This window comes from Centrocercus urophasianus, unplaced genomic scaffold, assembly GCF_019232065.1.
Source record: "Centrocercus urophasianus isolate 14NV4802_14NV808 unplaced genomic scaffold, USGS_Curo_1.0 seq_29, whole genome shotgun sequence".
Taxonomy (NCBI): domain Eukaryota; kingdom Metazoa; phylum Chordata; class Aves; order Galliformes; family Phasianidae; genus Centrocercus; species Centrocercus urophasianus.
The window spans coordinates 4,245,411-4,268,379 of NW_024884855.1; the positions used below are offsets into that span (position 1 = coordinate 4,245,411).

The 22,969-nt window shown below is 40.6% G+C and overlaps 1 protein-coding gene across 1 annotated transcript in view; it reads right to left on the reverse strand.

The window, feature by feature from the left end:
• The window catches only part of GRIN2A (glutamate ionotropic receptor NMDA type subunit 2A), a 149,905-nt gene that overhangs the window by 123,342 nt on the left and 3,594 nt on the right, over positions 1-22,969 (reverse strand). The gene's annotated exons all lie outside the window — the stretch shown is intronic.

A 22,969-nucleotide genomic window follows, 5' to 3' on the forward strand; every position in this document is an offset into this window, starting at 1 on the left:
CATCAGCACCAGATGCACTGATCAGATCAGCTGTGTGAGAAGCAGCGCACAGCAAGTCTTCTAAGACTGCAGAGCAGCTACTGCTGCAGCAGCAACAGCTTCACACAGACAGACTGAGTCAGATGTTCCTTTGGGATAGCACTTCCATGTTTTCCTGTGAGGCAAGCGGTTCTGGCAGCCCCTGAAGCTGCAGCCTCATACAGGCAACAGCTGAAGCTTCAGGAGAGAAATGATGGCTGCCCAGTTATCATCTTTAGAAGCAGGAACCACAGATGTAGTAGATCCACTGCTGGATACCATGCTCAGATGCCTGCAAGCTCTCAAGCAATTCATGAAGGAATTAACTGTAAGATCTGTAAAGCAGGTCCTCGTTGGAATAAACCAGGAGATTTCTTTTGTTCACACCAGTGTACAAAAGAATTAAAAACAGTCCATGCTAAGGTAATTCTTCTGTATAAAAAAATCCATTTTCTCCCACAAAAATACTGAACCTAGAACCCAAATTCCAATATCTGTAAAGAGTTTTATGGCTAGCATCGTAGTAATTAAGCCATCCTTAAATATATCAAGCAGTTGTAAGATGAAGTAGTAACATCTTCCTGAACATTCAGATGATCAGTTAATCAAAACTGCTCATCTCAGAGGGATCTGCACTCAGGAAGTGCAGTTCTCATTCTAAACTGTAACATCCAATCATAATGATCATTCTACAAATATACTCAACTCCTGTGCTTATCCCACAGCTTACCTCATTTCCCAGATGACTGATGCAGTCTCCAGCTTCACTCATTTCCTCAGTTCTGAGTTATGCATGAACATAAATGATTATGGCACACTGAAAACCAAAGTTATAAGGAACATCAAAAAGATGAGATTTATTCATACCAACAAGGTTTATATGAGGTAAAGGGTGAAATTCTCTTATAAAGGTGCACCCATTTTTTACATCCACTTTCAATACAAAAGCTCTATTTTAAAATAAACCAAAAATTGATCTGTAATATTTAAGCTTTTAGTTTATCATCGTCTCTATTTCAATTGCTTAAATGTACAGGATAGGATCTAACTTAAACCTGTTTTTAAAAGTTCTCATTAAATCAAAAGTATTTCCTCCAAACTAAAGCATCATAAATAGAAATTCATTAGGTCCAAATAAATTTACTCATTAAAAATCAGGCAAAATACATAGCTTCAAGTGAGCTTTTAAATGAACATTGAGTTTGCCAACTTCAGCTTTTGTCATCAATGTGAAGAAGAAAAAAATGGAGGCAACGGTTACAGCTCTCCATGCTTAAGGGCAATCAGCAGCACATGATTTTGTCTCAGTTTGGACTTATTTCACTCTGAAGAGGCTAGAGACATATTTCCAAAGAATCTTCTCACTATTCCAGTGGCACATCAGTTCTACAATGCAGATTTTAGCTTCATGTCATCCCTGTGCTCAGCACATGAAGTTGAGCACAGTAATTTATGAGTACACATAAAAATGCAGAAAGTTGCTTGATTTCTGAAATCTGATCTGTCCCCTTAGTACACCTCGATGTACTGCCCAAAACCCTGAACATTCCTGTAAAGGTACATTATAAAAAGTCTCCTTCTGTCCAAGCAGCCTTGACTGCATGCAATAGCATGCTAATTTAATGCAGGCACTTAACCATGTGCTGGAAGCAGGGTAGATAGTGGTGGGAGCATTGACTTGCTACCATAAAAATACAGCCAGGGAAATCTGCAGAGTAGACAAAGAAAGAAAATCTGTACCTGAGCTCTTAATTCACATTAAAATTAAAAGAAACACTACACCTGCCACAGAACAAATACAACTTATCTCCAGGATAGCTGCATATGAGAAAAAGCAAAACTCATTTACATGTCTTAACAGCAAAACATGGCCTGGAGAAATTCAGCTCCATATACTTTAGACAAGTCGCTCCAAAAATGAGAAAAAGCTACAATCAAAAGTTCCCCTTTCCCAGTGCTATTGCATCTAAAAGATACACAACCTCTTTAATAAAATCTGGCTTTCACCAGCAGCTACATTTTCTACAAGCGATGGGTAAATGGAACCGTGTGTTATCTTACAGATTGGTGATCTGAAGCTTAAACCAAATATTTACATTGTCATGATGATCAGCTTTAATTCTTGAAGTGCTGCTGCAGATCTCCACCCGAGAGTGCTGTCACTGCAAACTCCTGGCAGGAGGTTCAAGAGTGAAAACATCACATTGAGTTTACTCACAGGAGAGTAGGAAGAGATAATGAACTTGCACAAACAGCCCTCTCAGGTGCAGCCTCACAGACTCACTTGGAGGTGGGGCACAACCCAGACCGACAGCACATGAAAATTCTGGAGTCAGAGACAAAGGCAGAATCTAACTGCCGAAGAAGCAAGAGCTGGATTCTCAGCACTTTGAAGCACCTTTTGGCAGAGAGCTCCAATAGAGTGCAAAGCCCTGAGGCTTTCCGTATTGCAGGGAAAATGAAAACTTCTAACGCTGCAACAAGAAATGTAAAAGAAGTATTTTAAGAAAAGTAACTCTAACATGAAAAGTAGAAACAATCATCCCACACTTCCATGCCTTGTTCTATACATCCTATCTGAAAAGCTATCTCCCACGCACAAAATAGGAGGAGGATGGTCTCACATATACTTTACAAGTTAAATTAGGAGCGGTTATCATCTTCAGTTTTTGTTACATATGTCAAGTAATTAAAGCAGCAGAAGTTGCTGGATTTCAAGAAACACACCCCAAGTATAAAGCAGCAGCTTGTGCACAGCTATACCCTGCGAGGCTAGCACCAAACAGACAACTCCTGCCTATTTTCTTTGTTAAAATAAGGCAATCACCCTGAAGGAACTGTCACCATAAATGTAGCTGTAACTTGCACTTTTGACATCTCACAGATTTGAATCACCTGAAATGAATGTTAATAAAAAAGAAAATGTTGCTGTGTTTGCAACGAAATACCAACAGCGCTCTACTATGAAAGCACAATAACCACTGGCCATTGTTTTTGTTTCTAGCCATGCGCACTCAAGGAAGCATTCAAGTATCTGTTTATCATTTTAACATTTGTTAGGTTCCCTACAGTGAACCAGGGACCTGCAGACAAATGTCAAGTGCCTCCGTTACCTTCAGCTTACACAAAGCATATGAATCATCATGCCATCACACACACACAAACCCAAAGCCTGATGCGAGTTCTGTTTCAGATCTCTCCCTAAAACTTATCTTTCATAAGTCACCTGAGAGGTGTTCCCCCAGATTCAGCCACAGCCCGGCTCGTTACAAGCCACAAACAATGCACTGACATACTGCCTCATCTTAAAGATTGCACTTTGTCTAGTTTTCAAGAGTGTTCAATCTTATTTGTCAATACACGAGGTATAAATCCAAAAATACCGGGATAAGCGTCATGTATCACCTATGCTAGCTGGCAAAGGTTTGAAACTGCTGCCCAGAGGCTCCCAAGGCTGGATGTTTGGTTCTCACCCTCTGCTTGTGTTTTGACTGACAGCCCTGCCAAGGGGGAATCCTTTGCATTAAACCTAATTGTTTCACTGACATGCTGCCAAACAGACACCTCCATTACACCCCTGATGCACCAGGGAGAATTACAGCTTTTATTTGGACTTCCTGAAAACTACACAGTAGTGCATGCCAAGATGAGGTCCTGACATTATTCACAATTTAAAGGAGGCAAGCTAGCAGTTATCTTTAAACAGAGTGCTGTTCCTTTCTTTAAGAAGATTCCTGATTCCCAGAGAGCAGCAGCAAATTGTACCTAGTCCTTCAGTGGTGTCCTGGACAAGAAGGATCTTTTGTACTGTACTACCTGTCACAGCACACAGACAGGACAGGTCAGTTTAGCACTGTTCTTAGACACTTCCCTGGTACATAGTGGTCTATTGGTCCTTTATGTAAACACAGTCCATTTTTATCTTCTTTTAACACGAGACTGAGGAAAATATCTTTACAATGGCAAACAGTGCTTATTTTGCATTACAGCCTGTGCAGCTAAGTTCAATGGATTTAAACACACAAACTATGTAAAGGGCATTTATCTTAGTAATTATAACACTTACTAATCACGTGATTAGCAGAAAATGCATTTGTGCAGGTGATTATGTCAGTGCTTTTCTCTATTTATGATGGTACCTCATACACCAACTTTTCCTGCGTAATCAAACACTGTCCATAGCCTTGCCAATATTATCAATTCAGATTCTGATTTTATAGTTCGAACTACTACCATTATCACTAATTAAGATTAGCAAGTTTAGAGGAAAAACATAACAGAAAGAAGCAACAAGCTTTCTGTTCCTGGATTAACACCATTTCATTCAATAGCATAACTTATTTTGCACACTGCCTCATTAGACAAAACACTCATTTTGTCTGTCTTCCACAGACACGCTCTGGTAGCATTCAAATACTGGATACAAATTGTCTCCTTCAGAGACTTGGCCATGGCACAAACCGCTGTGGTCGCTTTTTAATTTTGCAAGCATTCACCACCAATCACCTAACTTCAGTTTGTTAAGCCTTTTTCCTCAGAGCATGTTTTGCACTGCAAGCTCTCCTGTGCTGTGCCCACCCTCCTCAAAAAGCACAGAATAAGAACTGAGAGCAGTACACTGTCGCAGTCAGTAGGGAATTAACATGCAAAGTTTTCTGATTAATGATGATTAGCATCACACGCGATGTTCTGAACTTTTCCAACACAAGTAAATTATGCCATTATGCAGTAACACCCCAAGATCAGTAAAGAGGTTTTCTTTTTCTTTCAGTATTTCACAGGCCAGTGGTACACAAAGAAGCATGAATTGAGAGGAATACATACTTTGAATGGAAAAAAACATCATTCAAGACTCCATATGTTATTCTCCTTTGTCTATATGCCCCCATATCTGCAATCCACTGCAACTTGCAGTGGATTCACAATGGTACAGAGTATTTGCAGAGAAAAACATTCTAGCGCTTGCTTATAACATCAATATCAGCATAACATTTCAACATGTTTCACACACACCTCCAACAAGATTGATCTACCCTAGGAATACGTGTCTCAGTAGAAAAAAAAGCAAACATGTTCTAGGCTTCTTCCCAATGCCACGCAACCTCACAAATCCTAAAATAAGCTACGGAGAAATAAACAGCAGTTTGGTTTATTCCCTGTTTTGTCTTTTCCAGCAATCAGAAACTACTGCTTACAAAGAAAGGCCCAATCAAATGTTACAGAAGAGAAGCAATTCATTGCCTATACATTATCTTTTCGATATGCACTGCCACGATGAATTACTCCAACATGAAAGCCAGGTTACCTGACAAGAGCCATGACTATGAGCAGCTAATAGGTTAAGTGTCTATTGGAAATACCTAGTAATGCAAAATTAGTGTTCATACCCAGTGTCGTATTAGGGCAGTTGTTCCCAGTTGGGGTTTCCAGCTGATTTACTTGACGCTCTATCTGCAGCAGTAGGCAGCTTCATTACTCAAAACTTCAAGTGAGACAGCTCCCAAACATAAACAGATCAGCAGAAATTAATCAACGTGGCAGATGTTATATACCCCAGAGGAAAAATAAAAATATAAATTAAAGAAGGTTTTCATAAACCTGGTAAAGTCAATAAGAGGCTGTGCTCACTAAATCAGCCTGGATAACATGGGTAAGGTTACAACAGTGCCAGAGTGGAACAGTATTTTGGGTTAGTGATTCTATTATTTTTTTTTTCCCTTATGAAGAATTTTTCTTTCAGTTGGCAGGAACAACCTTTCTGACAGTATGAGTAATAGGGTCCTGCAAGTCACTGTCATAATGCTTAGGTTAATCACTTCTTCCAAATCTGCATGGTCACTACTGTCTACTGCTTCAACCCTAAAATTTTACGAAAGTATCAGAATTCTGAGCAAAGAGTACACAGAATAAGCTAACACTATAGCATGGTCCAACAGCCTGCCTGAAACTATAGCTGGTTTTCTTAAATCAGATGTGAAGTTTAGGAAATCAGATTCTTACTGCGTGGACAAAGGGCCAGTAGGAGATCTTGGCACCATAGGGAGTCATGGCTGCAACCTTCCAAATTCCTCCCACATCACAGACTTCATCACAGAAATCTTTCTTCATTAGCAGCAACACTTTTTGAGCAAATTTGTGACTTACAAGAACTAACTGATCACATCTTACATACAAACTAAAATAAATCAGCAGAAGACAACATCAGAGGGCAACTCATTTACTGCTTGTTCTTATGTGAGCAACATACTGATTATTTACACACTAATATCTGCATTTCTATTGCACTTGAGTCTTTTGAGGAGTAAAGGTTTTCCTGTATGTGTGTGCAAGTATTTAAATATCAACCTAAATGGTTGTTTGAGAATCTGGGTGCCATTTTGTGTCTTTTATTTTGACTAAAATTAGAAATTAGCAATACCTCAGGTTTTTGTATTGTCTTTCAAAACTGCCACTGAACAAGACAGACTAGACCATTAATCTGCTGACTTGCTAAATGCTTCTTAAAGTTTTGCTCTCTCGGTAGCATTTCAGACTTCACTTCGGAAAGAGTTTGTGGTGACTCCTTTAACTTTGCTACCCTGAGTACAGCACAAAGCACAGCTGCCATTCAGAAACATTTCCAATGAAACTGAGGCAGGAGGCCAACTCTCAGTTTTAGTTCAGGCTGACCACAGGCAACTCAACTGAGGCCCTGAGGGCTTCTGTGTACCAGTCAGATTAGATCAGAAGCAGCAAAGGAGAGAGAGAACGTAAAAGACGACAAACTCAAAATCCTTTTCCAAACCTCCCCTCTGTCAGCAGCAGGCATCAGTCTAAAGAAGAAACAGTAGGGGGGAGAAGGAAGAATCAAAGCTGAAGACTTAATTGAAGAAAATAAAGCTGAATGCAGATGGACATCACTTTAAAAATAAATAAATAAATAAATACCCCTAACCCTCAATTGATAAATGAAAAAGTCAATAAAGTGATGAAAATATTCTTATAAACATGAAAGCATGTTTATAAGAATCAGAGAAACTACAACATGTAATTGCTACCATGCCATCACAGCTACACTTAAGAAGAAAACGACACGTGGGCATGACTCACAAAAGTAGCTGGGGAGCAGGAACTGCTGTAAGAAAAGTGCTGCCGTGCATAACTGTCCTGTAGCTGGAAGACAGCCCCCCGTGTTCAGAGTAAGAGTTTCCTTGGTGCATACAGAAATGATTCACAGTTTTGCCTGCACTGGCAAGACAGCTTTATTTATTATCTGTGCTAATTCTCTTCCATTAAGTCAGTGAAAATAAATGCTAAACAATACCGGCTTTGCTAACTCAAAGATTAAGCCATCTCCTTCAAAAAGAAATCCATGAACTTGTGCCTGGAAAAGGAATCCACCAAATTACAACATTTTCCAGCTCTTCACATTGCCTTATTCTAACAGTGAGAGTACAAATAGAGCACGCTTCTAATTTCTTGTTCAAAATGAGGTGCATCCTATATTTTATACCTTCAAATCCACTCCTCTTACCTCCACTGCAAGGACACAAGCATCTTCACACAAACAGCAAAACTTTCTAAGAAGATACTTTAAAAACTATATTTTTCTTTTCTCCCAAAAGCACACATAGGAGTGCCTTAAAAAACTTTCCAAAGCACTTTCCCACCTGCCTGGGCCTTTTCTTTCCACTTGGCCACATATTCTCCTTAATAAGCACTTTATCACAAAATAATTGGCTGCTGCAGGTCCCTGAAAATGAAACAGCTGTAACAGGCAAACAGATTATGATAATTCTGGTATTAATGAAGTCTGGAAGAAGCCTAAATTGCTTCGGGGAAGAAGCAAGCTTGGTCACTTTGAAACAGAATTTTATCCAATTTGCTGTTCAGTCATTTCTAGAGCAAAAAACTTATTTATAAACAGTACTACCCATGTGTTGCAGACCATATGTAACATTCATTAGCACATCATTTCAGCCTTGCTCTCTGGCACTAAATTATCAGTAAGGATTTAGAATGTTTCTTAGAAGTATTTTAGGAAGAAAATTCCATTCCTGCAAGGACACCATTTCAGTCCTTTAAGCATTGCTGCACAGAATAGCATACAAATAGTGCAGCATAACTAATGTCTTTATAGTCTTCCCTCACTAATGTTCTGCTGTGTATGTATTGTCATGCTCTGTATTTGCAGCAGATGCAGAAAATACATTTTGACCCCACTTGAGTCTGCACAGAATTTACAGATTATGAAATGCACTTCCTTCTCCAGCCTTATATAAGATCTGTTCAATAATAAAATCAAACTCTCAGCGATAGAAACACTCATTTGCAGTTGCTCAAGACTGAAGGCCAAGCACAGTGTCTCTGAGGAACCCCTCTCAGCTGATAGCGGTGCAAGCTGCAAGGAAGCACCTGCAATCCTCAGTTCCTCAGGCAGCTGTGAGGGCAAGCACTAGCCTGGGGCAAACAGCCAGGAGAGATTTTCAAAGTTTAAAGCTATATTGTTAACATCTCTCTGAGCCTTTCAAAGTCTCTTAGTTCCAGACAGCCCCGAACAGCAGCAGGAATTCCTGCGTTGCCCTGTCCTGCAGGGCAAATGGCAGCCCTCAGGCCCAGCACACCATGCTTGCCCTGCAGTAACCCATCCTATGCCTCAGGGTCAGGTGTCCACCTGGAGGAATCTTGTTTGCCCCAGGTACGCTCAGGAGTGAGCTAACGCTTACTTATCACAGCAATTTCTGCTTTCTTGATATGGTTACATGCAACAATCTTGCTATCATCACCTCTCTTAGTCAAGTCACTACACGGGTATTAGCTCCTGGCACATTACATTTTCCCTTTCTGTGATGGCACTTACTAGAAACTCTTTCTCCAGAGCACAAGCAAGAATTAATGGGATTTTGCTTAGTAAACCAAACTTTTGAGTAAGCCAACATTTTCAGCAAGTCATTTCTCAGTGCCCGAGGCAGCTGCTGCTTGGCCTGGAACTCCTTATTATTTAGAGACAGAAACACTACCACAAACTTGAAATTTAAAGTATATACTGGAACATAGAGAGATTTTTAGATGTTCTTTTCTCATATTTGGAGATTATGGAATAGAGACTTCTGAAAGAAATGATCACAGTAACTGGTACAAGGCAGCAGCAATTAGATAGGAGTGGGAACTTGTAAAGCCTGAAATCTGCAGAGCTTGAAGAGACATGGCAGTTTGTAATTAGCTTCTACATGCCTACATAACACAGAATTAAAGTTAAAATCATCCTGTGGAAGATGTTCATGCAAGCAAGGTGCTACTGGTTTGGTTCTCCAAAGCAAAAACAAGGCCACTGCAATCAAGCAAACCTCCAGGTATATTTCATGCTTACTCATTTCCATCTTCAGTCCACAGAACAGACATGAATTTCTGGCACAGCTATTAGACGACACTGTTCGGGTGACCAGCTACAACTGCACCCCAGGCTGTCCACAAATTCATGTAATATAAACCACAGCATACCTAGCTTTACATTTCTGACATGCAGACAAATTCATCCTTAGATTAAAGAGAGAGTAGACCACACAACTCTAACTTTTCACCTCCATGAATGTTGCAGCCTTCTAACCATGCTGCTCCATGGCTGTTAACAGGTTTGTTTTTTCTCTAATAAGACAGGATGACATGCAGGAAACAGTTTTGTTATCTCGAGTTGAGAGTATGTCTTCATGACTTCTCCCATGAGAATTCCATGCCTGCCTGAGGCACAAGAAAAGAATGAAGCACAAAAAGCAGAAATATTCAAGCAAAAGTAAAAAATCCTCCTACTTTAAAAAAGTCAAATTAACATTTCCTCAGGAAAGAATATCAGTTTCTAGGAGCTAAGATTTTAGAAATTTTGCAACACTCTCTTGTATTCTTGCATGGATCCCAATGCCTATCTCTCTTTCCAAAGAGAATCTGCACAGTCCAGGAACAGTTAAACATTAGAATTCTACTCAGCACACTTCATCTTCACCAAATCTGGCATTTATATATGCCTGGCTAGATTTGGAGAGAATCCTGTAATTCTACTGTATAGTTATCTCTGTCTTTCTATAAAAGTGATTAAATATGTAGGATTGGAAAGAATTTCATGCCACAGGTCCTCTTCCTTCTTTGTTCATTTACCAGTTTCCATCATAACAGTAGCTGGTTCCTTATTATTCCCTGACTGTCTTTCTTTCCCTTCCAAACACTGTTTAGTACCTTCAATCTCCCACCTAAATCATGCCCGCCTTAGTTTTAGTCCTCACGTCCATTTGATGTTGTTCAAACAGCTTTTCCTCATCCTGCCTCCAGCTATCATATTCCTCCTTCAGGCTCATTTTTACTAGAGTCATGTGCCCTTACAGCCCAGAAAGCCAACTATATCCTGGGCTGCACCCAAAGAGTCGAGGCCAGCAGGACAAGGGAGGTGATCCTGCCCCGCTGCTCTGCAGTGGTGAGTACTGCATCCAGATGTGGTGTCAGTACAGGAGAGACATCAACCAATTGGAGCACATCCAGAAGTGGGCCACAAAAATGATCCAAAGGATGGAATACCTCCCTGTGAGAACAGACTCAGAGCTGGGGCTGTTTGGCATGCAGAAGAGAAGGTTCCAGGTAGACCTGAGAGTGGCCTTTCAGTATGAAAAAGGAGAGCTACAAGAAAGAAGGAGGGCAGACTCTTTAGCAGGGTCTGTTGTGATAGGACAAGGGAAATTGGTTTAAACTAAAGGAGGGAGATTTAGGCTGGATATAGGGAAGAAGTTTTTTATAGTAATGGTGGTGAGGCACTGGCCCAGGTTGCCCAGAGAGGTGGTGGACGCCCCTTTCTACAAGGGCTTAGGAGGATTCAAGGTCACAGTGGACCAGACTGTGAGCAACCTGATTAAGCTGCAGGTGTCCCTATTCATTGCAGAGGGGGTGCACTAGATGACCTTTATTCTGGCCTTCATCAGCACCAAAAAGTTTGCTGCATACAAGTGCTTCAGCAAGATGTTCCAATTTGGCCATATTAAATCTAATCTCTTTCTTCTTTTACTTCTCTCTACTCTCATGTATCCATTTTTACAATGCCTCCAGGTTGATAAATTTACTATAAACTGTAAAATCTGCAATCTGATAAACCATACGTTGCATTACTGTAAACAGGCTGACCATGTTTGGTGGGGTTTTTTTTGTTTGTTTGTTTTCTAAATTGAAACACAGTGACATCCAGCAAATTCAGCATGCTGTCCTTTAGCCATGCTCTTACTCTCAGAAGTTTTCCATAATTTCCAGTCATGGTCAAAAGACATAAGTCTAATGCTTAAAAACTGAAATAAACATCCACAATGAGCAGCACAGAGATTTTAATCCTATCCACCCGGTCATGGAGAGACCTGCTAAAATCTGGGTTAATCCTTCCAATCCTTAGTCAGAAATGAAAGTCTGTGTGATTGAAATAGCATGCCAGAATTAGATTTGCTTGTGGCAAGGATTCGATTAAGCCAAAAATTAAGATCTTGGCCATAGTTAGAAATAGTTTCAGTTAAAATCAAAGCAGTGCATTTCTACTAACAGATACTATAATCCACAAGAGTCATTATACTGAGAACAAACTCATAGCCCTTCTCTCCACAGGAAATTAATTTGGGGCAAATCTCATACATGCTGACAAAATGGGATTTTGACAGGAGCTCTGTCAAAAATTAAAAAAATAAAATAAAAATATCAACAGCTCTCCAAAATGAAGATGACAGCCATTGAGTGGAGTACCACACGTAAGGCACAGACTCCAGAGCACAGAAATAAGGACAACTACTTACACTGCAGAATTAGGATGCAGATCCTCCCAAACTCACCAATGACAATTTTAACTGCTGTATATTTGTTACTGTACTCAAAAACATGACATACACATTAGACATAAAATATTTATCTCAATCTATTCCTCTGTAGTGGCCAGGGGGTTGTTGTTATTTTTAGTAGATTATAAATATCAGCACAGAAAATTTTAAAAGGAACTATTCTCCCAGGAGCCACTGTGCTTGAGGTTTGTTTGATTAAAGATTGCACAGATCAGGCTGGATTAAGTGTAAAATATAACAAACATTCTGAATGTGCTTCTGCAGGTACGTTATGGACAACTCATGCCAAGCCTGGGTTTTGTGGAGCTGCTGCTCCCCCAAGGCCTCTGGCTGCCACGTTTCGTGCCCACAGCATCGCACTGCACACGGTTACTGCAATACAATTTTCAGTTATAAACCTTTAGGGGTTATAGTAACAGAATAAAAGAAGCATACATTCAGCTCTAACCTCCATACCAAGATAGCCAGAGGTTTCAAAGTATTGCATAAGCACATTTCTGTAATCTTCGCTGCCCCAAAGCTGGAAGCTTTTACTGAGGCAGGGCTCTTTGAAGTTACTTTGGGAATGGACTCTCCGCAGATGGAAAAACAAATGATTAAGCCAGCTCAAGGGGGATTCAGTCTTATTGTACATACTTGATTTTAAAAGAAGCTAAGGGAGGGAGAACACGGTTTTTTTTTAATACAACCCCAGAAAGCTTGTTAAGAAGGAAAACATACCATCATCTGAGCTGAACCAGAAAAGCTGTTTAATGACATAGCGACTTTAACATGCAAATGAAACCTTTAAGTGACCTGAGAAAGCTAGACTCCATTTCAAATGTGAAATGTTAAGTATGAGGTCTGCTCCTCAATAATGCTTCCTATTGTGTTATGTTGGCCTGTGAAGTCAGAGGCAAACCTTGGGATGGCAGTGGTGGTTGAACCTTCCCACCAATATCCCACTACATTTGGTTAGTGCATGACAGATGGCAGCAGAGGGGCACACTGATACAATGACTGTTGAAAAACTGTTTCGTAGCTGAGAGTTTGCTCTATCAAATAACGTTATTGTGCTTTCTGCACCTGTTGTAGTATTCATGGAAATAAATAGGAGGCATTACTTTTGCAGCAACTTACATGGACCGTCAGATTTAATTTAAGTAAAACAAGGTTCAAAATATTTAACCAGAAGTCCAGCAACTAATTTGGAAGAAAGCACTGTAAGGAGCAACAACAGCTCCTGACACACCAAATCACACCTTTAACCAGTGACTGCTCTTTCTAGCAGAGCATGCCTTCAGTCCAATGTATAACTTTGAGTTTCAACTAGGTTGGATATAAGGAAAAAGTTTTTACAGTAGGGGTGGTGAGGCACTGGCACAGGTTGCCCAGGGAAGGGTGGATGCCCCATCCCCGGAGACATTCAAGGTCAGGGTGGGCCAGGCTGTGAGCAACCTGATTGAGCTGTAGTGTCTCTGCTCACTGCAGGGTAATTGGACTAGATGGCTTTCAAAGGTCCCTTCCAACTCAAACTCTGTAACTATATATTAAGAGGCAAACTATATAACTATATATTAAGAGGCTATAATTGTATCATTACACCTTTTAAGTAATGAACGTACTGAGCAACTTCTTAGGATTGCAAAAACTCCTTCATCTCCTAACTCTGCAGCACTAAAATCTTTCAAAAAGCATTTAAGCAGGCATTAAAGGATATTTTAAATATTCGCTTGCTTTGCATGCCTTTGCTTTTCAATGAACTCAGTTATGCTGCAGGGACTTCATCTTCCACACAGGGCTCACACATGGCCTGTATGCTGTATGTGCAGATGCTCCCTTTTTCTCCATGTGTCACCCTCCTTGGCATTTGGATATGCCTTTGCTGACCTGAAGAATTGTTTTCAGCATGAACTGTTAGCTTCTGCATGTCTATAAATTACTGCACACAGTAAAAAAGCAGTAAAAGTTGGGAAATTAGTGAAGTTCATTTCTATTTTGCCCTATATTTTCCATGGCTTTCAGGCAGTGCCCACTGAAGTGCCCATTGCAGCTTAACAAATCAATAGGACTTACATTGGAATAAGGATTACTGAGCTGGACCGTTACATTTTATTATTGGATAACTCACTATTTTAAGATCTCAAGCTCTTACTGTGAACAGGGTAAATCACAGAGCAGCTCTTCTCAAGCCAGCAGTCACCTAACACAAGGAAACGGAGAACCAGTGCACACTTAAGGAAAACAACTTATGCAAGCACACAAATAACATCGTAAGGCTTTCAAAGACCATTAAAGGAAAGTATGAAGTATCCACATATTCATTTAAATTTTAACTTCGAGACTGTAAGATGCACTTTTAGGACAAACTGGGAATCTGAAAGTTTTTGTATAGCAAGGAGCCATTTAACAACTGCTCAGGATATTCTAAATATGAAGATTATTTACTAATTACTCCTATCCCAATTCATTCATATCAGTCCTAGTGTCATTTCATTGGAAATATTCCAGTTATTCTTATGCTACAAAATGATGATAGAAGAACAACAGAGATTGTAGCCAGATGCCTCCATCCTGATGTGAAAAAGGTTTGAAAAAGGAAAACGTGACAACCTAGAAAAATTTATGAGAAGTGTCAGTATGAGCATATCTAGAAGATGCAGTGAGGAGATTTGTTTACTTTAGCCAGTTTAAGGAAAAGAAACCAAGCAAACTTGTATTTTTCCTTCTGCAAGAGAGCTTACCCTGACAGCAGCCAAAATACCTCATGTGACACTTCCTTATGCTCAGAAGCCATTGCTTCTTTTCAACCTCATACAGTCAGCTGTTCGGATGTCATCAGCATTTATATAATTAATGATCCATAAATATGTACCGTGCAAATAACTACAATTTAAGTTTACAGGTGCCAGTAAATGTAAGTCTTCACAATATTTTAAAGCCGCAGCAAAACACATTCTCAAACACCATGAAGGGGAAACTGCAGAATCAGCAAGCCGCCATACACTGTGGAAAGCAATTTGTTTTCATACATTTTAAGTGTCAGTTCACCCTGCTCCCAAGTATTGTGATGCCCCCAGAGGGAGATCTGAAAATCAGATTAATTTAATTGAAAATGAGTTGAGAAAGAAGAGATTCATCAATATATTTTCAAATGCCTGTTCCTCAAGTCCAAGGCAGTTGGCACCCCCTTAAAGCACATGCACACAACAGAAATGCATTAAAAAAGTACATTTACTGCCACAAATCAGAGAATTATTCCAAAAATAATTCTGTTTTCCATAGAAATTGATGTTTACCTAGAAGGACGTGGGTGCTGGACAAACTGGTACAGCAATAAAAAGAAAAGTAGTGAGACTGTACACTTAGGAAGCCTCTAGGCTGACCATCTGCAAAGGTTGTAGAAAGGAGAGAATGTAAATTAAAACAAAAAAAAAAACCAAAAACCAGGAGAAAGTCAAATGTCATTAGGAAACAAACGTGCAGTTTCTGATACAGCAACTCTGAGATGTTTACCTACAGCTCAGTCTGCCTACACTGCACTGCGGAAAGCACTTTAAGAACAGTTCACCAACAGGAGAATGCAATGTGCTGGGTGAAGAAATCACTCAGCAGAGCAGCAGAGCTCTCCAAACTCCCAAGGCCAGGAGTCCTGAAGAGATACCAAGTTGGAAATGATGGCTGGAGTTTTGAATTCTTTTGGATTTCTCATATTTCATTCCTCACAAGTAGTAATAAACAGACCACTTTCATCAGCAACTTCTCTTGCTGGTTTCTCACCATCACAGCTCTGCACCTCCATTACCCTGGCTCAGTTTCTCACCCTTTCTGTGTTTTCTACTATTAAATATAAACGGGCTTGGCTTAAAGTCATAACAGTTGTGACCTTTTTTCTTGGGATTTCAGACAATTCTTACTTGTTCCAGTAATCATATTTTAGCATAACTATCCTCTCTATATACACTGAAAGAGTCCTAGTACTCCTGACATTAAGGGACCCGATTTTAGGTGGAGAGGTGTATTTCCTCCTAACCAACCTTTCTTCTACCAGAAGTGAATTAATGCAATAAAGAAATAAAACTGAATGCTAGCGTGACAGCCCAGCACAGATAGGAATAGCAAGCAGATGGGCTGAAGAGGAAGGCAGCATAAGAGAAGAGTGCTTGGAGAGACACAGGTGTTTGGGGGAAGGAGATTGCATTCAGAAGAGACTGGGTATGAAATACTCAGTCTGAGCAAGAAAAGAAAACAAATGCTTCTTTTTACATCTTCTGTACCAGTTCAGTTTTGTCTTACACTGTTAAGCTACAGAGTTTAAGGTTTTGCATCTGAAGCACCAGAGTCATCCACATCTTTGGCTAGAATCCAGACTCCACAGTGGGAAATTTCAGCCTTTTTGCATATAACAGCTGAAATGCAGAGCAAGAAGGAAGGGAAGAAACAGCAAATGGATTGAACCAAACCAAAGAGGACAGGGTTACTTTACTGACTACAAAAGTGACGTGACTATCTAAAATAAAGCAGACCATCCAAGCAGTACTTGACTGGAATACAGACAGCCTCCATAATTTTTGCATCTGTTTTGTTATGATGAATTCACAAACCTTATCTTGTCCCAATTAGGTACTTCATATAACTCTGATGCTTTTGCCAGCACAATTTACCCAGAACACTAAATTAGCCTCACACACACAAAAAAAATAACATGTAATTTGTCTGGTAATTATATGTTTCTGTAACTCCTAAAAGCAACTCATTACAGAAATGTTGCGCGTTTAGAACAGATTACCTTAATTCTATTTTCTGTTTATCCAATTATAACTGTCGTTCCTAATTGTATTGTAAATTGTGTTGAGCTGGAAGGTGGCTATAAAATCCTCGCTCTTCCCTCTTTCATAGTGGCTTTACATATGCAATGTGTTTCCACCAGGCACAAAATCAATGTAGTGAAAACAAAGCAATCCTATTGTGAATTCTGGTCATGGAGAGAGGCAAATTGGTAAACACAAATGGTCAAAAGTTGGTGCTGACAGAATTACAGGCACAGAGTCCTGAACCAAAAGCTGGGACACTGAGAAATAAACGCTGTGAGGGAAGGGATACTAAACAAAAAGATGAGCATCTTCCCACCCCACAATCCCTCGAATGAAACATTTATAGAAGCATCCCGCTCTGAGATGCACAAAAGCAGGCTATAAATAAATAGCTGAGCACAGCACAGCACCGTGCCAACAGCAGGGCCAGCGCTCCCAGCCGCTCTGCAGCAGGTGACCAGCCTGCATCAAGGGAACAGCCAGCTATCCTCTGTGGAGGCCCAGGATGAAATCATGTGCTCAACATTGCAGTGGGGATAGAAAGCCCAAACCACTGACCAATGAGTCAGCTGCTGGTGAAGAAACTCCCTAAGAGAGCATACTCCAAGCCTGGCATTAAGGTATGCAGCATTTTAAAGATGAAAGTGAGTGGCCTCCATGCACCAACCACTGCTCCTTGTAGGCTCCATCCTGACAGGAGGAAATCAATGTGCTTCCACACAAAATACAGGCCTCTCTGGCAGCACTGTACTTCACACAGGTCTCTGGAGAAGCCAGAGAGCTCAGGGCTGGAGCACAGCTGCAGCCCTGAGGCTGCAGAACCAACTTTTGGGTATTCTGTATAGACAGACTGTCCAGCTTACATACCTCAAGTGCAAGCACGGGGCTTTTCTCCTGAGAACATTGAGTGTGAATCAAATATAAATAGCCAATGATGCTGCTACAGTTTTATTAATTTCAGGAGAGAAGAAAATATCTCAGGGATTTAAACAAACAATATGGTGACAGATGGCATGGAGACAATCCAGGCTGGGCTCCCTCAGTAAAATGCACACGACTTCATAGCTCCAGGAGAGGGGAAGCAGAAGAGGCAGAATGGGGCTGGGAAGAGGGCAAGGCTGGCCCAGATGACCCCCAGTTTCTGACAAACAAAACCAGTGCTGGAATGCAGAGACTCTTCACATTCAACTGTTATCTCAAATGAGTGGCAAATATAAAGGGCTATTAAGCTACTTATTCAAATAATCTAAGCAAGCTCTCAAAAACAATTAATAGAAAAGATGTTAAAAACATTTTTGACATGATACCAATGCCCTTCTGTTCTTTCACTGCATAATTTTATTAGGATGAATATTTTCAGGCAGAATCAGATACATTCTGATTACCAGAAGTGCCTTATGAGAGTTATAATAGTCCCATTATTATTTTGTAGCTTAAAGGAAATCATTTTAGGTTTTATGTTTGAGAACGCTTCTGGAAAAAAAAAATAATTCTAAAGATGCCACCAAGAATTTCTGCAAGCAGAAAATTATGCTGAAGGCCTGGTGTCCTACTTTTCCCTGCTTGGGAGCTGGCTGTGTTATAATTTCCCATAGGTAGGCAATAGCTTGGACAGATGCATGAATGATCTAGACACTGACTTACTGGCAATTTTAAGATGTTCTCAAAACACATGGAGGCATTTATGGATTCCTGTTTTCAAGAACTGTAAGAACAGATAGCATGAAGAGAAAGAGAATGATACCTTTGAGATGAAAATATATTACACTTACTGCAAATAAGATTAAGTCCCAGTGAAGCCCATCACTGCACTCTGCTACATGGGAGCGGTTTATAGGATCCCATCCTGCAGCCTGGGCTCAGCTACAACACTGCAAACTGCAGCAAGCTGAAAACAGGAGCTTGCCCACACCTCATCCACCTCAAACACCAGGTAAACTCGAAGATATGGTGCTGAGCAAAAGACTTCTACTTCCTTCAATCTGCTTACTAGTTTTTGAAGACATTAGGAATTTCTGTCACTGTCCTCTTCCTTGGATAAATTACTCCAAGTTTGTCTCCCAGAGACACAGTTCAAAGCTCACTCTCACAGTATTACAGGAAATCCACCACACTTTCCTTCATCAAACTAAGGGGGAAGAATGAGGAAAATACAAAATAGGCAGGAAAATCCTCTAGAAAAGTAAGAGAGAACAGGAGAGAAACAGCAAGAAAGCAAGAAAACAAAGCACATCATGGTATAATGCTCCCTCAAGCTTTGAGGCATAGCTCAAAGTAGCAAACACTGCAGCAAACACCGTTAAACTTCACTTTTCCATAGCCATGACAGCACAAGCATAGCGATGCAAAGCAGCACGCTGCATCCTGACCATCTCATGCTTGCTGAGAGTTGGCTCCAGGTAAAAAAAAGCACAAGAAATTGAATCCAGTCCATATGCCTCAGTGAGACAGATTTCAGGCATTTTTAACCATTTAATTACAAACAGTTATAGCACATGCGTGTAAAGGATACAACTGTGAATTACATGCTCAGTTATAAAAATCTTTAGCATATGCAAGATTTTATTTTTAAATAAATATCTATACATATGCAGAGGGAGATCAACACTGCGTTTTTGTGGCAGTTAAAAGTGCAATAAGAATTTCTGAAAGTTATGCTTCCTGTAGCAGCATTAGTACAGCAAGAAAGGAAAATCACTGGAAAGGAAACACTGAAACACTCCTTTACAAGAGGCAGAAGCTAGAAGTATTGCTAGCATGCAATGGAACAGTATAATGTATGAAAGATGAAAGATTAAATAAATACTGGTATTTTCAGACCGAGGCATTTAGCTGTAGTTTCATCTTCCTACCTTCTGCAGTGCTAACCAAAGCCAAAATCATTACCTTGTTCAGAAGTACGCTGCCACATACGTGCTAATATCAGTTAACAGCAAAGGCAAGAATGAGAAGTTAGCAAATTTAAATGAAAGGTTTTCTGTAAGAATGTAGGACTGTTTTAACATGAGCTAGGGGGAAAAAAATAACACACAGAGACATACAAATCAATAAACAGCTCCAGGAATCATTATATCCAGAAGTGATCTACAATAAAAAAGAAATCCTACATCCTCTCCCATTCTTTGCAACAATTTTTAAAGCATGAGAATTGAAGCACATTTATGCACAGTAAGCCTGTGGAGCATCACTCCCTCCCTGCAACTCCTGAGAGCAGGGCTGCAATCACACATTTGGTTTTGGGCTCCCCCCATACAATCACCACCACCTCTCAGTAAGTCCAAAGGACTGGAGGCACACAAGGCTGCAAGGAAGGGCCAAAGGAATGGGAGTTTGCTGGAGACAGGTAAGGACAGGTGTCTAAACAGAGTTAGTCTCACAGCAAAACAAGAGATGTTCAGAGCCAGACTGGAGAAGTTCCTGAAGGACCTGACCCAACATTGCAGCTCACTTGCTGACAAATGGGGCTTCGGTTGGGCAACCTCCAGAGATCCCTCTGATTTCTGTTATTCTACCATTCTGCATTCACAGCTAGGAGCAAGGCAGATAAAAGGAAAGCAGAAGATGGTGGTAGGTGCAGAATGGATTTTATCCCAAACAATTAATGAAAGTGTTAATTATCAGTGTTAATTCATCAGCTCAGAGAATAACAAAGAATTATAATATCATCACAGTATTTCCTGGGATAGTAAAGATTTATTTTAACAATTCTAAGGCTATTTCAGGAAGTGCCACTTTTTAATGGCCCTAAAGGAAAACTGCCTTCACCTTTAGTGCTGCTCAGCTACACGCATGCTTTCATCACACTAAAATGCTTCCCGTTTTTGTGTCTTTCAGAGAGATTTCTAACAAGAAGTTAGACTCAGTTTTGAAATATACAGAAGTACCATAGTTCAGAGATGCTCAGTTCTCACAGGTGCTTTTATAACACAGGCGGCTTCTTTTCACTTCTGAAGGAAACAAATCCTTCGTTATCGTAGCAGAACTAACCGTAATGTTCTTAGAAAGGAGTCTTAATTACAATCATTATAACGATAGCATGTGGTGAAACAAACCTAACTTAGTTCAAAATGAAATGCAGAAGTCAGGAAACAGATTCTAAGCAGTGTTTGGTTTAAGATTTCAAACCTCTACAGACAGGGGGGTTAATAAACAGCCAACCTGTTAGCAGCATCCTCCCAGGGCTGCCGACGCACAGCAGGTTGGCACACATGTCCCACACACAGTTCTCATCTTGTTGCAGTGGACTGTCTCAAATATGAACATTCCTTGAGCCCACGGAAGAACTGGGGACCAAAGTCCACAGGAGCACCTCATTGGCAGCAGGATTGCTGCCAGCAGCAGGTGACAGTGCTGATGACAAGCAAAGCACGCGCTGCCGTCCAGGGCACCTCTATGGTGCAGCTGGGGCATGCAGATGCTGCACAGCCACAGGCACCTCGGAGCTTTATTGGTTGGGCTTTAACAGGAGGTACCAGGTGAGGGAAAGCATAGAAAGCATTTCAGTACTGTTGGCTTTACACACCTGCCATCAATTTTATAATCCATATGAAGCAATGCATTCCCTGGGCTGTGCAGCCGAATTTTAACAAGGTTGCAGCAAGGTCCTTCTAGTGGCCATGGCAGCACCCAGAGCACAGCCAGCGCTCACACTGGGACATCATAGCCCAAGAGCAGTATTAATTAACAGCGCAGAAAATGGAAAGCTCATCCACTCATAGCGTTCCAGGGAAGCCTGTAGGAATACAGATTTCAAGAATAAAGATACTTCTCTTTCACATCCACAGCTCAGCTCACGTTTAGGACAGTTAAGCATCATATAAGCACTGGCACAGAATTCACTGAATTGTTGTGCTGCCTGTGTGCCAGCCTTGCTTGTAGACTACAAGTGAGCAGGTACAACACAAGCACACTCATTTCCATCTAAAAGTCATCTAAAACACAGTGCTGGCATGAATCCACACAGAAGGAAGGAAACTACCAGAGCCACACAGTAAGGACAAATGAAATGGCCATGGAGTACCAGAGGTGGGAATTCCATCCACAGGCAGGAGTGAGACTGAGCACCTTTTATGTATGCTAGCAGTCTCTGTACGGGAGACAAAACAGAAGACTCAACACCGATCAACTTTCTACGTAAGGCAGCAGCCGTGCGTTTCGGCTGAAATCCTGACACCGCCTTGGAAGGAAGATTTTATATTTGCAGCTCTTCTCCCTCCTTCATCCCCTCTGCTTTTCTGACAGCACTGCGAATTTCACCTCCGGCTCCCAGGAATTCGTTCCCAAATGATGGGTTAATTGAGTGACACACGCAAGTCTTATTTCTGCGCTGTTCCAAAGGCACTGCCAAGATATACTGCACACTGGAACAGCCAAGATAAAAACGGAGGCAATTTCAGTTACACGATCATAAAAGTCCCTCAGCCAATTCAAGCTACTAAAGACAGCTCTGTTCGATTGCCTTAACACACAAGTGAACAGTTTTGATTTCCCAAATGGAAATCTTAGAAGCCAATATTCAGCACAGTGTTATATTATCACACGGCGATAACCCCCAACATCAAAGATGGTGACGTAACAGTGACAGTATTAGCATACAAGAGGAACACAGTATTAACTTCCTGAGGCAGGAAAAATGCAATCTGTTTCATGAATAAAAGTATTTCATAAATAATCATCTGTATCAGGAACATCCTGCATTCAGCTACTGAGCATTGATACTGTACAGATTTCTGCCAGTTTCATCACTCAGCTCTCCCTGGGTTCTTCAGTCTCAAATGTTTTTGTACTGGTATAGAAAGTTGAGTGACACACATCAAATAGCTTCATACGTATCTAGGAACTCTAACTTCAGTAAGATAAGGAAGTCTGTACAGTAATTTAAAAGCACAAGAAATAACCATCTGTATTACTTGGCGGCATTTACATTTACATTTAAGATAGCAGTACTGGCTGTAAAGATCTCCGTACAAATCAAGATGTCCAGCCCATTGTTATAGAATCTCTACTATAATTCAGCAGTTATTACTCTCACCGTTGTATCACAAGTTTTAAAGGTCATTCATGATACTGAGAGATGAAGATCTCTTTAATAACAGCGGAATACGTTTTTTGTGAGAGAAAAGGTGCAAAAGATGCAACAGATCATTGCATCTTCCCTACTTCGGCTCCCCCAAGTTATGATACCACTTCATATTCAGATGGATACAGAGAGATCCCGAAGGACTATTCAACAGTCATCTATAAGGAAGAACAGTCTTTAGGGAATGAGAAAACCTAAAGGGTACAAGTAACAGGAAATAAGTTGCAATTAACATCGTGTGGGATGCT